General features: G+C 30.2%; 2 long non-coding RNA genes across 4 annotated transcripts; one reads left to right on the top strand and one right to left on the bottom strand.

Annotated features, from left to right (window-relative positions):
- The first annotated feature begins 4,252 nt into the window (after positions 1–4,252).
- LOC130504583 (uncharacterized) lies at positions 4,253–7,058 on the top strand. Of its 3 annotated transcripts, none has more exons than XR_008941339.1 (6): positions 4,253–4,365; positions 4,470–4,630; positions 4,761–4,869; positions 4,972–5,034; positions 5,431–5,506; positions 5,838–6,717. It is a non-coding gene; the product is annotated as an uncharacterized LOC130504583 (long non-coding RNA). The 3 variants fall into 3 exon arrangements; XR_008941338.1 differs by adding an exon at positions 6,896–7,058 and having other exon boundaries at positions 4,269–4,630; positions 5,838–5,883; XR_008941337.1 differs by having other exon boundaries at positions 4,269–4,630.
- A 6,904-nt stretch (positions 7,059–13,962) lies between these two features.
- LOC108832591 (uncharacterized) lies at positions 13,963–14,707 on the bottom strand. Its single transcript, XR_001946521.2, has 2 exons — positions 14,318–14,707; positions 13,963–14,217 (listed from the first exon to the last, which is right to left on the bottom strand). It is a non-coding gene; the product is annotated as an uncharacterized LOC108832591 (long non-coding RNA).
- Positions 14,708–15,352: the final 645 nt, after the last annotated feature.

The raw sequence follows: 15,352 nt of genomic DNA, 5'->3' as shown, positions 1-15,352 counted from the left end.
GTATATTTTTAGTGTATATCAGAATTTTATAAGTAAATATATTGTTATGTTTAATAAATGGGAGTTATTATTTCATTAAATTTTATACATGGTTAACGAATATAAATACCTTATAATATTCTAAATGAAAGATTTTTTTTAAAATAAGTTAATTTATTAATTCTATATAGTTTTCTATTTAGTTCATATAGTACTTCTATTTTAATATAGTATAGACTATGATTAGAAAGTTTTTGAAAATAGCATACAAATTTTTAAATTTCGTTAAAATCTTAATTAAAACAAATTTTAATAATATTATGCTGCTAATTACGAAATTAACTGATTCATTATTATATCCAAATATTTAAATTTTAGTAGGATTTTGTTAGATTTTTGTCAATAAATTTGCTATAATTAAAAATAAAATTCAAACAGTTTTATAGGTGAAATTGTTATATATGTTGAGTATATAAGATGTGATATTTTAATGATACCCAAATGTTAGTTAGATTGAAATGAAATTTTATTTTCTAGTAAGGGTCCATTTACTTAAAAATCACACATGAATGAGAAGTCATGACTTCTATTTTAATATATTATACTAGATTTTGACCCGCGGTTTCAAACCGCGGGATAATGTTTCGAAACAATCTAAATTTATTTGATATAAATTTGTATTTTTTTTATTGTATCTACATTTGGATGTTATAAATAAAAGGGAAATTTGGGAAAAGAGAACTAAATGACTATGATTTTGTCCCCTTAGAATGATTTTACTAATTCTTGTCCCCTTAGAACATAACTTTTAAAAACCCCAATTTAGTCCTTGAATTGTTAATTAGTAATTTTTTTTTTTAAATAGTGTTAAATAAGTATAGTTATAAAGTCGATATTTGTAAATAGTAAAGTGGAACAGTAAATAAAGGTTAAAAATAAAATTAAAACAAAATCGTCTCCCACACTTCTCCTACAGTGCTCGAGAAAAGCGATTGTCCTGCCCACCATAATCTCCGGCGCGTCTTCGTTCGCCGACGAACTTTAAACCGGCGTGACATCTTTCCTTCCTCCTTCCTTCTTCCTCCTTCTTCCGTGGTATTTTTCTGTTTCTCCTCCTTGTTTTGTCTGAGGTTGTGTTGTCGTTAAACTTCAAGTGACCTTGTTTTCTCCGGCAGCGTAAATCTGAGTTGGCACGAGGTGGACGAAGCTTCCATCACCAATTAAGAACAAGAGGATCTTTGAGACTGAAACTGTTATTCTGTAAGAAATGAAGGACTTTGCTTCTTTCTCTAGCGAAAATGGTGTTCAGATTGCAGATTCTCCATCCTCCAGCGCCGGCAAAACACCTCAAAACCTTGTTTTCTCCGATTGCGTAAATAGGTGGTGGCATAATGCGGTCGAAGCTCTCGTCTCTGATTAAGAACAAGTAGGTGTTCGATTTTGTCTTTGTGTTAGATCTTGTTCATCAACTGTTAGCTAAAGGCAAAAGCTTTTAATCTTACCTTTGTAGCTCACTAGATTCACCAGTTCACATTTAAAGTTGTGCCTTTTTTTTCTCGGACAGAAAAAGTTTTATGGAAAACCAATCACACTTCCTGATAGAGAGATGGTGGACAAAAAGGCAGGGAGTACGATGGAAGAATCCATTGATAATGATACTGCTTTTCTCGTTGATTGTGATCCCTTTAGGTAATGTTGGTTAGATAATCTAATTAGGTAATTAGGTAATCTAATTAGACAGTGTCGTTTTGTTAGTTAGATACTGTCTGATTTTTTTGTATATGTGTGTTTTTTGTTTGTTGCAGAGCTACAACGCATAGCGATCTTGTTGTTAGAGAACTAGGTGTAAACGTAGAGGTGGTGCACAGTGCATCTGTGATGAACACTGTTGGGATCTATGGTCTGCAGCTTTACCATTTACGGTTTTGATCCCCTTCTTTACCGAGACTTGGAGACCAGATAGCTTTTATGAGAAGACTAAGAAGAACTGTGCTCTTGGACTGCATTATATTATGAAGCTTTTACGAGAAGATCCATTTACTGTATTATAGATCTTTGTTTCAGTAAGAATTTCAGTTTTGGATTTTATTTGTGTATCTTCTGTGAGCAGATCAAAGGAAAATGTAACATTTAAAGTGAAGTAATTTTGGATGATCCATCATTCCATGCATAACTACTCTTCTATTATGAATCTTCTATGTCTTTGATATGCTTTATACTTGTTTATATTTGTGTATGACTAATATGCGCTTTATATAGTCTTTGATCCTTGTTATAAATGAAATTTTCACAAGTGAAAGAGATTCTCGTTAAGCTTATGTATACTTGGAAGATTGCAGCAAACTTGTTTGTTAACCTTAGTTAACATTGGTAACGTCTATGAGGGTCACGCATATATTGATGTGGTTTGACATGATATGAAAATACAAAAAAAAATGTTGTTTAGTAGACTCGAACTTAGGACATGGACATTAAAACTACCCTCTCTTCCCACTAGACCATGAAACTATTGTTATTTTCTACAAATTGTTTCTAATATATCAAGGAACGATGAACTGAAATTTAGAGAACAAATTTTAAAAAAGGAAATAATAAAGATTTAATAGATTTAGGGAATATTTTGTGATATTTATTTCCTAGATTTTCGGATTTTGTTACAAATCCGGTAGAACGTACTTACTACAACCGGTAGAATATGGATGACATGGTAGAAAGAGAATACAGAGCAGGTAGACAAACGAGAGATAGGAAGAAAGTATATTCTTCAGAAGAAGACATAAGAACATTTATTAGGGCTTACTATCTACGAGTTTCGCAGAAAGTAGTATATAATGTAGATTATGTATTCTACTTTTGTAGACTCAAATGTTTTTGGTGTAGTTAGCAGTCTACTATGTGTAGATCGTTGTGGCTGGAGTAGAATGCATATTCTGAGACGCCGTAGATGGTAGATCTGATATAATAACAACTTTAGCCCATTTTTCAAATTGTTATTCCAAATATTTTTTTATAAAACTAATATTTTTCATATATGCACATAATTGAGTACTTCATCTTTCATATTTTTAATAATTATTTTGTATTGTAAATTAATTTATATAAATTTTAAAACCTTTAAAGAGTAGTGAAAGTCTAAAAGTGGAAAAAATTGAAATCATTCTAAGGGGACAAAGTCATAGTTATTTAGTTCTCTTTTCCCAAATTTCCCTAAATAAAACATTATATTGAGTATTTTAAAATCTGTTAAATCGACAAATTTTGTGGTCTCATATATAATCCGGTTTAGTTTTTAATAAAAAAATCTTTAAAGTTCCTATAAAACCCATAATAACAGCTAATACCCAGGATCTGGCTATCGGTTGAACTAATAGATGACCCAATATGCAATCCGGTTTGACTTAAATTATTATAGTTAGAGTATTCTAATATATATTCATGAATGTTTAGATGAATGATGGATATATAATGAAAGTGATGTTCCAATTTTAATATTATTTTTAGTCAAATTAAATTTTCATCTTGTTGTAAACGTAATGGATCAATATTTGAGAACATGCATATTAAAAATGAAATATATTTGAGCATCAACAATTTATATACATCTATTAAAATTTACTGATTTATGTTTGTAAATATAATTTTCATTTATTTAGTAAGTTTACTTTTGTTAGTCACATGTTATTAGATTTGTTTCATGTTTTGTTTATGACTTATGTTAAATTTAAAATTTAATTTCATTAATCGCATTAATTTTGATTTATATTTGTATAAATATATATATATATATAATTATGTTTTATAACTAATTAAACTATTGACACATACTCTCTTGCTTCAATTTACGTTATAATGTAGTGTTTTATGATATAATTGTGTTAATATATTTGTTTAATTAGTTAATATTCGATAAATATATTGCATGTGTTTGAATAACCCGTAAAACTATGTTCGTAAAATATCAATAATAACATGTTTCATCGTATACTAAATATTAATAGTATCAAACTATTACTATTTTTATCACATATATATATATATATATGTATGTATATGTATATCTAATTTTAATAATCTAAATATATGGATTATATTTTTGTATATTTAGTGAGGGTTTTGAAGAAATTGTTTTTTTTTTGCATTTGGATTAATATATAGCTGTATATATACCAATTAATAGATATACTAGATTTTGACCCGCCCTTTAGAGGGCGGGACAATCGTTTTGTTTTAAATTTATGCTCTTGTTCGATTTCTCATAAGTGTGTTTAGGGCGGGACAAAATTGCCTTCTTCCAGAAAAGTCTTGCTTCAAAAAAAAAGATTTCCTTTCTCTCTCAAAATAGAATACTAAAATCTGATACATCCTCCATCGACACCAATCTTTGCAGTTATTTCCCTTCTCACTTATTCTTTTTATCAGTAGATCATATGTTCATCTGAATCACTTTTGAAAAATCGAAAACACACATATAAATTTTTTTGTCTTTCCAGAAAAGGTTGCATGTCGAATCCGATATCATAACTTTTTAATCGGATGAGCTTCGTATGGTTTTGTATATCTCAAAAGAAGATCTGTAAGAAAAGGCATTTCTCCCTCAAACAACAAAACGAAGATCGGGGGTTCAAGGATCCAACTAATCCGAAATGGTCAGGTAAATATAATCTAAATTCTTTTTGATCTTCTAAAGATTGTAGGTTTATCTGACCGATTTACAAAAATTGATATCGAGATCTAACTTTGTTTGTTCTTTTTTCTTAAAATGTATTGCATGTCGAACGAAGATGGGCTATGTGTGTTATCGGAGCGACTTCAGATGGTTTCAGATATAATTTACAAATATCTGAAGCAATTGAGTTTGATATTGTTCACACTTTGTCAAAACCATGAAAGGTTTGTAATCGAAATGATTTCTTCCTTGTAAAAAATATTCCATTTTCTTCCTTTTGGAATGATTTGTGAATTAGTTATCTTAGTTATGTTTCTTTATTGCAGTATTCACTGGAAGTAACATGTTGTGCCGGTGTACTACTCATATCAAAGAACTTCAAGAAATAAGTAATATCAAATCACTGCAAAATCTAAAAAATTTAAGTATTACTTAATATACTCATGTTAATTTAAATAATGAATGGAATTGATTATGGTTAGTTTGTGTATAGAACTGCTTGTTGGTTGTTATAAATGTATTTCCTCCTGTATATAATTAAATAGACTCGTACAAAACTTAAGACTCCGTTCTAATCATTACGGTGATGATGATGTTGGTTGTATATGATACTTATTGGTCTTATTACTTTTTTTTTGTAAATTGTCTTTTAGGCTATCTATTCTATTCTACACTATTATAACTAAAGTATCACCTATATTCTATTCTACACAATTATAACTTTAGTATTTCTTATAGATTTATAGGTGTACATTTCTAACTGATATTTTCTCTTACCAATACAGGAGCTCATATGCAATGAGCTCGAAAACGAAGGACTAATGGCTACTATATACGATGCAATGAAAGCTAAACCAAAAAGTAAGTAATACTTGAAAGACTTGCCTATTTACGGATTGAAATTTATTTATTATCATAAGGGTATATATAAATAATCGTTTGTTGTATATCTATACAAATAATCCGATTATTTTCTTTACCTCACGTAGTTGAATCTAGAAAACTATCCAATTGATATAAAGTTTTCCCTTGGTGCCATTGAACTTTATAGGATCTACAAATATTGAAAAAAATATAAGTTATTTTCAATATGCTATTGAAACAAATAGTAAAATATTAAACTATCTAGTTTACGAATTATCTTAATTTTTTCCAACGTCTCACCAAACTGTGTGAATTGAATTGTTTCCAGATGTGTATAACTTTGACTTGAACCATGTCGTTTTCCAGTCATCAAGGTATGCTATTTTCTGTTCTGAAGAATTTTCTCTGAAAATAAAAGAAACGAATGTGTTTGCTTTGAGTATCATACATCCCTATACTTATAAGGAAAGATAAGGCCGATTTTTATAATATTCAGATTTAATTTAGTTGGAGAAGATCTTGTTATATTCACATATCTTGAGCATCAAGCTAATTTAAGTTACAGAAAAATCGATATGATGTTTTGGTATATTCGGGTATTTATGTTAAAAATGAATATTTTCTTTTGTAGTTTAAATTGATAGTTTATTTCCATATATGGGTAATTACCTAATAAATAGCTAAAACCTAACTTTTTTAATAAAATAAACGTATATTTACTTCACAGATTTCTTGGAAATTATGATTACATATATTTTATACGAATAAATAGGTAAATCAACACGTTTTGGTTCCGAGTATTTGGGGATATAATATGGAAGGAATTTACACAGAAATTTAGATAATACATATTGATATTTTCAATTTAATGCTAATTTATGGGAAAAATACGCTAATAAAAATCCTAATAATATACTATCCGGTTTTTTTTAAAGGTTAAAAATCAGGGTTTAATGTTTGTTTTGAAGGTAAACGATTAGGATTTAGGATTTGTCATTTCTAATGTTTATTCGTAAAATTTTTGTTTCTGCAATATACTTTGTAATCATATTATTAAATTATCGTATGTAAACTCTATTTTATTTAAATAAGGTGTATGAAAGTGTTTAATGATAGCTACTGTTATATAAGGAAAATCGTGTATCTAAGTTGTTTATTATCCTAAATTATTTAGCTTAAAATTTTCTATTTATTATGTTTTAATTTAAAAGGCAAGTAGCATGAACTTTGGTCCCCAGGAAGAAATTTTTAAAATAATACATTAGAAGACGAATACAGTTAAACAAATCATAAAATGGTAACAAAAAAAATATCGCAATATATACATTTTTGTCTTCAAATATGATCTCTAAAGTCTCACCAAAATCGGCATGTGATGGTTTCCAGGTGTGTATGACTTTTGCTTCAATCATCCAAATTGTTTTCGACAGCCTAATGGTACTATCTTTTTCTTAAAAGACATTATATGAGAAATGTTTTGAAATCTGTGTGTTTGCTTTGAGGTGAGAATGCTGTATCAATACTATTAAAGCAGTATCCTATTGTGTTTTTTTACCTAAACATACTATTTCTTTAACTAACATTGATTATTTCATTAAGGGTAATCAAGTAATATTAATAACACATTTATATTGAGTTATTTTTTGGATCCAGCCCACTGCCCACATCATCTCTCTTGGGCCATTTGGGCCGATTAAGAAATAACATCCAATTCTTATTTTTTTCTCCAAATTCAAATAATTTATTTTCAACCATTATTTATATTTTGTGTAGTGAACAAAAATTAATAACTTAATTATTATGTTTTTTATTTTTAATATAATTTAAGCATTCATAAAAAAATTGATTTTTTTCATTGAAAAGTATAAATCTTTATTAAAAGTATATAATTTTTTATTAAAAAATTAACCACATAATAAAATTAATATATCAGAGTTATACCAACTTAGTTCATTAAAAATAAAGTTTTATTTTCTAAACATAAATACTCACTAGACCTGGACGTTTGGATACCCATTCGGGTACGGATCGGTTCTTTCGGATATCGAGTTTTTTGGGTTTTGAAACTAAACCTCATTCGAGTTTTGAAATTAAACCACATTCGGGTATTATAAAATTTCGGGTCAGGTTCGAGTCGGGTCTTTCTGGGTCCGGGTGGGTTTGGTTCTCATGCATAAGAACGTCCAAAATAACCAAATAACCAAGGTATCTAACGGGTTCAGTTATTTGTACTCAAAGTAACCAAAGTATCTGATTCAGTTCAAATTTTTGTATCCAAATTATTCAAAAGTAACCAAAAATATACATTTTATATAGTTTTTGGGTAAACTTTTATCCAAACTATCATATTTTATACAAAAATACTCAAAAGTACCGAAAATAACTACTATAATTAACTTATAATATCAATTTAAAAATTAAAATAATTATAAATATAATTATAACATATATATTTTAGATATATTTTGAATATCTTCGGATACTCATTTGGTTCTCGGTTCGGGTCGGATTCGGGACCGATTCTTCGGATATAGCAATTTAGAACTCATTCGGATATTTACCCCGGGTCTGATCGGGTTCGGAACCCTGATTTTCGGGTCGGTTTCAGGTTGGTTCTTCGGGTTCGGATAATGTGCTCTGGCCTATACTCTTTTAAAATGAAACACGATAAAGAAAAATAAAAAAGCTGAAGTCTTTTATAAAAAAAAACAAATATACAAAATATGACATTTACTAAATATTTGTCAATTTAAAAGAAAATAAACCCGCGCTTTGAAAGCGCGGGTCAAAATCTAGTCAATACTATTAAAACAGAAGACCCTTTTTTGAGGTACCCTTCTGTTTCAGTAGTATTTAAAGGTATGTTTTTAATTTAATTGATGTCTTCTGATTTTCTTTTATTTATGCAGAATAAATATGTAACAGTTTTCGGGTATTTTTTTTTTTTTTTTTTGAGCAACTTCAGTTTTCGGGTACCTATTATTTAAATAACACATGCCTCTCGAAAATTAACATATCATAGTTACATACGTTTTGTTATCTGTCAAAAACCTTTTTATTTAAACAACATATGCCTGTCGAATTAGAACAAACTTCAGTCACTATAACACACTGGTCTTCAATTATTATATAGATTATGTACCAATTCTGATGTTTTGATAATGCTTTTCTACGAACCCCAATGCTTCGACGTTTATTAGAATCTGCAAACTTCCACTTAAAAACTACATTAATATGTTAATATTGTTTCCATTACCATTCATCAGTTCCAATCATTTTTTTATTTTACAAACGATTGCATCATAAAACATAAATAAATAAATACCAATCTTTTCTAATCAATAACTATATATATATATATAATATATATCTAAATACGTAAATGAAAAATCTTAACTTAACTCAAATAAACTAAAATATGGGTAATTTGTTAAGTTAAGGGAACCAAATATAGTAGATGGCAAATAGCTGATCAATTTTAATATTATCATATATTCAAAATATCAGTAGTTAACTAATTATAACATAAAATCGCAGCATCTATTCTATTAATCCAACTATTATTTCAACAATACATATTTTTTTAATTTAACTGTTTCAAAATTTAATTTCTGAATGTAACCACCACATATACTCATCTAATAACCAGGGGCCACAAACCTGATAGCTGATCAATATATCTTAATTAATCAAACATTAAACATCAATTAAATAAATAGGCAAATATGTAGGCGACAGTTAAAAATATGTAACTTCAGTTTTTTTCTTTTCGATTTGTTTCCTAATAATCAGGACCATATAAAATATATTTTCTTTATCTAACCACCATTTAAATTCCTAGTAATCGGCAGCAATTTTCTTAAGTTAAATAAATATGGTTAAGGTGAAGGATAGCTGATAATATATAACTTTAGTATTGTCATTTTGTTTCCTAATAATATGGATCATAACCAATATATTTTACACTGGAAGCAAATAATATAAAACCACTTGGCAAGCCCAGTAAAATTAAAATCATTTTTATTGTATAATCAAAAATCCAAACAATAAATGTATAGATGTATAAGTATAAAACTAGATTTTGATCCGCGCTTCGAAAGCGCGGGTTTTGTTTGGTTATAAACAAAATTATTATGTTATAAGGTTGTAGTATATCGAATAAAGATTTGTTTAAAATTATATGATTTATGAATTAGTTTATTTGAGATTTTGTATGTACACTCTTATGTAAATTTTTCTTAGGTATATGCATTTTATCGGATCCAAAAAACTTAACGAAACTAACACGAAAATGCATGTTCGAGTAAACTACATATTGGTTTTTGTTTTTGGACCCGCATGTTTCTAATCCAGTTGGTACCCAAAATACCTGAATATTTTTTTGTAATTATGTATATTTGGGTATTTCAAATTGTTTTGAGTATTATTAAAAATCAATACTATTGAAACAGAAGACCCTTTTTTGAGGTACCCTTCTGTTTCAGTAGTATTTACAATTCTTTGCCACTAGAATATTTTAAAGGTATGTTTTTAATTTAATTAATATTTTCTGATTTTCTTTTATTTATGCAGAATAAATATGTAACAGTTTTCGGCTACCTATTATTTAAAGAACACATGCCTCTAGAAAATTAACATATCTGTTATGAATATTATGTTTATGGATGTCCAGCCCATTAGATATTTACTTGTAATCTTGGCCCGTTTATGGCTCATTGTATTTAGGCCCATGTCGCCATGTATTTCCTATATAAGGAACACTTTGATTCAATAATAAAACACAGTTTCACAACACGTTATCAGCACGAAACTCTGAAATCCCGAGTTACCTCAAAAACCCTAATTGACGGCGCCACTTCAAACAGCTCGTTCTCTTCAACCGTAAAGATCCAGACGACGAGCCACATATCAAATTGAAGCTCTTGACGAGACGAATCCAACGCCGTCGGCCTCGTCTCTATCTGACGTCGGACGCGCTCTCAATCGCTATTCTAAGACGCGCCGTCAAGTGACCTAAAACCCTAATTTCGGCTGCAACTTCAAACTGTCATATCTCTCTAACCGTAAGGACTCAGATGACGATCAACCTATCAATTTGAAGATCTCGACGAGAAGAATCCAGTGCCGCAAACGTCACATCAATCCGATTTCAGACGCGCGCTCACCTCCCGTTTTAAGCTGCGCCGTCAAAACCCTAATCCATCTACGATCTCTCTTTCTCTTGGTGGTCCGGTTTCAGATCTTCTCTAAACAAAGGTAAACTGTCTGAAACTCTAAAAGAGAACACAAACAATCGAATTTGGTTTGATGTTAAAGGTTATGACAATTAAAATCTTGCTAAATCCCTAACAACCTAGATCAATAAGTCCAAACCCATCCATGAGTAAATCGGAGTTCTTAAACCTAAAGTTCGATATGAGATTGTTAATCAATTAAAATCACAGCCTCAATGGCTTGCTGAATCTCGAAAACATCATTGATCTGAATGATCAAATCGATTTTAAACTTTGAAGTTGATCATCTCCTAAAACATAATTATGATCGATTTCTTATAATTCCTAGAAACTTACTATAAAAAAAAATTTATATTTTCAGAATATTTCTAGAAAATGAAACTTTCTATTTTTAGAAATTTACTATAAAAGGAAACTTTCTATTTTTAGAAACTTACTATAAAAGGAAACTTTCTATTTTTAGAAACTTACTATAAAATGAAACTTTCTATTTTTAGAAACTTACTATAAAGGGAAACTTTCTATTTTCAGAAAATTTATATTTTCAGAAACGTTCTATAAAAGGAAAAACTTTATATTTTAGACATATATCTAAGCCGTGTGACTTGTTTATTAGGAAAGCATTAACTCGATTGTTTGCTTGATCACACGATTTATATGATTGATTTTCTTATAAAAATTGAGTGATATACAATATGAGATGTCGAAAATCAACTTGGATTATGCTGTCCTAAATCTCTAAAGAGATAATCATTTAAAATGGACACTGGATACCGAGGTTATCCTAAAGTCAAAAGGACTTGGTGAATAAATCACAGAAGACGATATTGCCAAACGAGAAAGATTGATACATGGCAATATTAGTTATTAGCCACCATCTAAATGAGAGTCTAAAGAAATCAGTACCCCAGTAAAGAAAATCCACTAGAACTTTGGACTTTAAGTCGGTGCTATTACCAAAGGATAAAATTTGAGTGGAAGAACCTGAGATTTCAATACTATAAGTCTGTGGATGAATACAACTCGGTTCTGTTTAAGATAGTTTCAATGTTGAAACAATGTGGTGAAGAAGTAACTGAACAAGACTTTCTCTAATGTGTTACTGCAACAGCAGTATAGAGAAAGAGGTTTCACCACCTATACTGATTTGATCTCCTGTTTACTATTGGCTGAGACCAATAATGAGTTATTAATGAGAAACAGTGAGATGAGACCTCCCGGTACAAAATCATTACCCGACATTTCTAGGCTGATTTTGGAGCCTAAGAAAGAAAGTAATCTCGTCCAGCACAACAACCATTCCGGCCCTAGCCGTGGGAAAGGTTATGGACGAGGTCGTGACACATTTAAGACACATGGGCGAGGACGAGGCCGCAGTACCACACCCGGCTTTAGCCGTGGTCGAGGTCGAGGTCGAAGTGTGTCTTTTAAACCTTAAATAAAATCTTTTTTGTGTCACAAATGTGGTATGGGTAATCACTGGGCAAATAATTGCCAAACTCCAAAGCACTTGTATGAGCTTTACATAGAGAGTTTGAAGAAAAATCCGGAAGCCAACATGGCTTACCGAGATGGTGAAGATGACATGGATCATGACCATACTGATCAAATAGAGTATGAAACTCATGAAAAAGAAAATGATCAGATGGATTATGAGACTTCAGATGCCTTGAAAAAAAATTTCGACATCAAAACTCTATGATATGGATAAGAGTATATATGAGTTTATAAATAAGAGTATAGTCACTCGGCCAAGGCATTATATACACCTAATAAAAGACCCATTGAGTTATAAAGATTTAAAAATGAATGGTTTCCGCATTGAACCAATGGGCAAAAGAAATATAAATTCCTTAAGATTATAAAGAAAGTAAAAATCGCCCAAGGCATAAAAATGGTCGAGACTGTACTCCCAACTGATCTAAACTATGCTAAAAGATCAGTATGATAAAGGCAAAAGGCCTAGGTAACCAGATAGGTTGACCACAAAATTTTATACACTTTATGGCATGACTGGACTAGCCATCCAGGTCTTTAAAATTGATGCAAAGATTGATATCGAAAAAGGCACAAAAGAGTTATCCCATAGAATCTCACGTTGTGTAACATGTACACAAGGGAAACTCAATAGGCTATAATGTTCCAAGCATCTAAAATATTTATAGCATGTTCATGAGGGGGAGAAATGACACTCCCGTGGTCCATGAACAACACTAAAAATCCGAGTGACATGGTCTATGACCATGATAGAACTTGGCCGAATTCTTTGTGATACAAAGATCACTAGCTAATGCTTGGGAACACATGGATTTACATGTAATAAAAATATGCATCAGGCCATATAAAGTGAGCATAGATATTCCCATCTAATAATGATAAAGGGTCATGATCCAGACATAGACCATCCTAAGAGATTATGTATAGACCACCACAATAATATTTGCCGTCTAGGATGGAACCTCATAAAAAAGATGAGATAAGATTGGGAATATATGTTGGATATGAGAATGCTTTCTCCCACGATTTTATAAGAAACCTTGAGCCAAATATGGGTGATCAGATTAAGGCCAGGTTTACGGATTGCATGATTAAATCCGACTATTCAACATCAGGGGGAGAAAGAAATAAGCTGGTACAAGTATAAAGAAATGGAATGGTATTAACCATCCTTGTCTTGGCAAGATCCTCGGACCAGAGAATATGATTTAAGACGTCCAAAGAAAGATCATACAAAGCTAGCTAAAAGAATGCCAGACAAATTAGACCCGAAAAGAAAAGAAAAAGAATGACTAAGTCATACCAGCTTAAGCACCACGAAATTAATGTACTAGAAGAGACATAATCAAGTTGCTATAGAGTCTAAAGATAGACCAACATGTTCCCACTACAAGAAATATTAGTATTGGTAGCACACGAAAAACGCTACTATAGAGCTTTGGTAGCGTTTTTATAAACGCTCTGACAGCCGCAGCTATAATAGACCCCCTCCTATCGTAGCATTTTTCGTGTACTATAAAAATTAGATATCCTAGCGTTAATCATGTGATATAGATTAGCATTTTATAGCTTCTAATTTGTGCTATGATGTTCTTTTTATATTTTTTTACTGCTGTAAAATATTTTATATTGGCATAAATATAATAATTCTATAATTAAAAATAAAATATTTAAATGATTAAAAAATTCAATAATTAAAATTATACGAAAATTTATTCATAATTAAAAATTAAAATTTATTTTATTAATTTTAATCATCATACAAAATAACTAAAGAACACATTAAAGAAAAAATAAATTACAAACATTAAACCAAAACCCAATTAACCTAGACCTAAACCACCATTCCCCGAGCTTCCGCCTCTAGTTCTGTAACCCTAATCCTCCGCCTCCAGCTCCGTAACCCTAGTCCTCCGCCTCCAGCCACCAGAGCATACACCTCAACCCTCTGTTCGTTCTCTTACTCCAGCCTCCAACCTGAACAACATTAAAAAACTGAACTTTAAAACACATCCAAAGCTCACTGCTTCTCTACACAAGCTTAAGTCAGAACATTGGATAAAATAGGGAACTTTACAATCTAAAACGAACAGAGAGAGAGAGAGATGCAGCGACGAGCCACGCCCTCAGCCATGTCCTCTGTTGTCTTGCTCTCTCGGTCGTCACACCACCACCTTCAGTTATCACAGTACCATTTTCGCAGATCTGGAAACAAAAAAAAACAAATCTAAAAACAGATGAGTAGAAGAGAAGAAACAAAAAAACATTAAATCAGAAGAAAAAAATCACGAAGATGAATGAGGAAGAGGAAAAAAAAATTATTTTGTTGATAGAGATTAAGAGATTGAGAGAGAATCTATGGAGAGATTGAGTTTTCAGAAGAAAAAAAAATAAAGGTAAAGAGAGACAGACCCTGTCGACAGAGAGTGAAAAAAAAGAGAGAGAGAGAGAGAGTATGGTTAGATTCCTTCCGTTGGATTAAATCCAATCCAACGGTAAATGATGTGATCCGGGTATATCAATATTAGTGGTCCACGATAATTTCTTTATTTTTATTTTTTGTTGTTTTATCTTTTGGTAAATTTATATGGTAGTTTCTATGTTAGATAGTACAAAATTATGATTTTATATTTTGGTTTCAGCATTAAAACTCATTTTTATTAAAATGTTAATGTTTGTGATATAACATTTGAAAAATGTGATATGGTTTGATGTTTTGAGATGAAAAAGTTATGATAGTATAGGATTTGAGCTATATATATTTAAGGTTTAGTTTAGATATATAGAATACAAGGTTAAGATTTAAAATTTCAAAATTAAATTTTGTATGTATTGGATAGTATAAAACTAGGATTTTTGAAAATTTTAATAATTGATGTTACAAATATTAGATTAGACTGATGACTTTGTATGTGGGATTTAAATTTGGGGTTTAGGGTATTAGGTTTAGAGTGTAGATTTAGTTCTAGTGTTTGAAGTTTAGATTTAAATTTGAAATTATATTTTTAAAATGATTAAATTTTAAGTTTTAAGTTTAACTTTGAAGTTATATTATGAAAATATTAAAGTTTATGTTTAGGATTTAAAAACATGTTTAGGGTTTAGGGTTTAG

Source organism: Raphanus sativus, unplaced genomic scaffold (assembly GCF_000801105.2).
Source record: "Raphanus sativus cultivar WK10039 unplaced genomic scaffold, ASM80110v3 Scaffold1683, whole genome shotgun sequence".
NCBI lineage: Eukaryota > Viridiplantae > Streptophyta > Magnoliopsida > Brassicales > Brassicaceae > Raphanus > Raphanus sativus.
The sequence above is the reverse complement of the archived record's forward strand: the minus strand, read 5'-3'. Positions and strand labels throughout refer to the sequence as shown.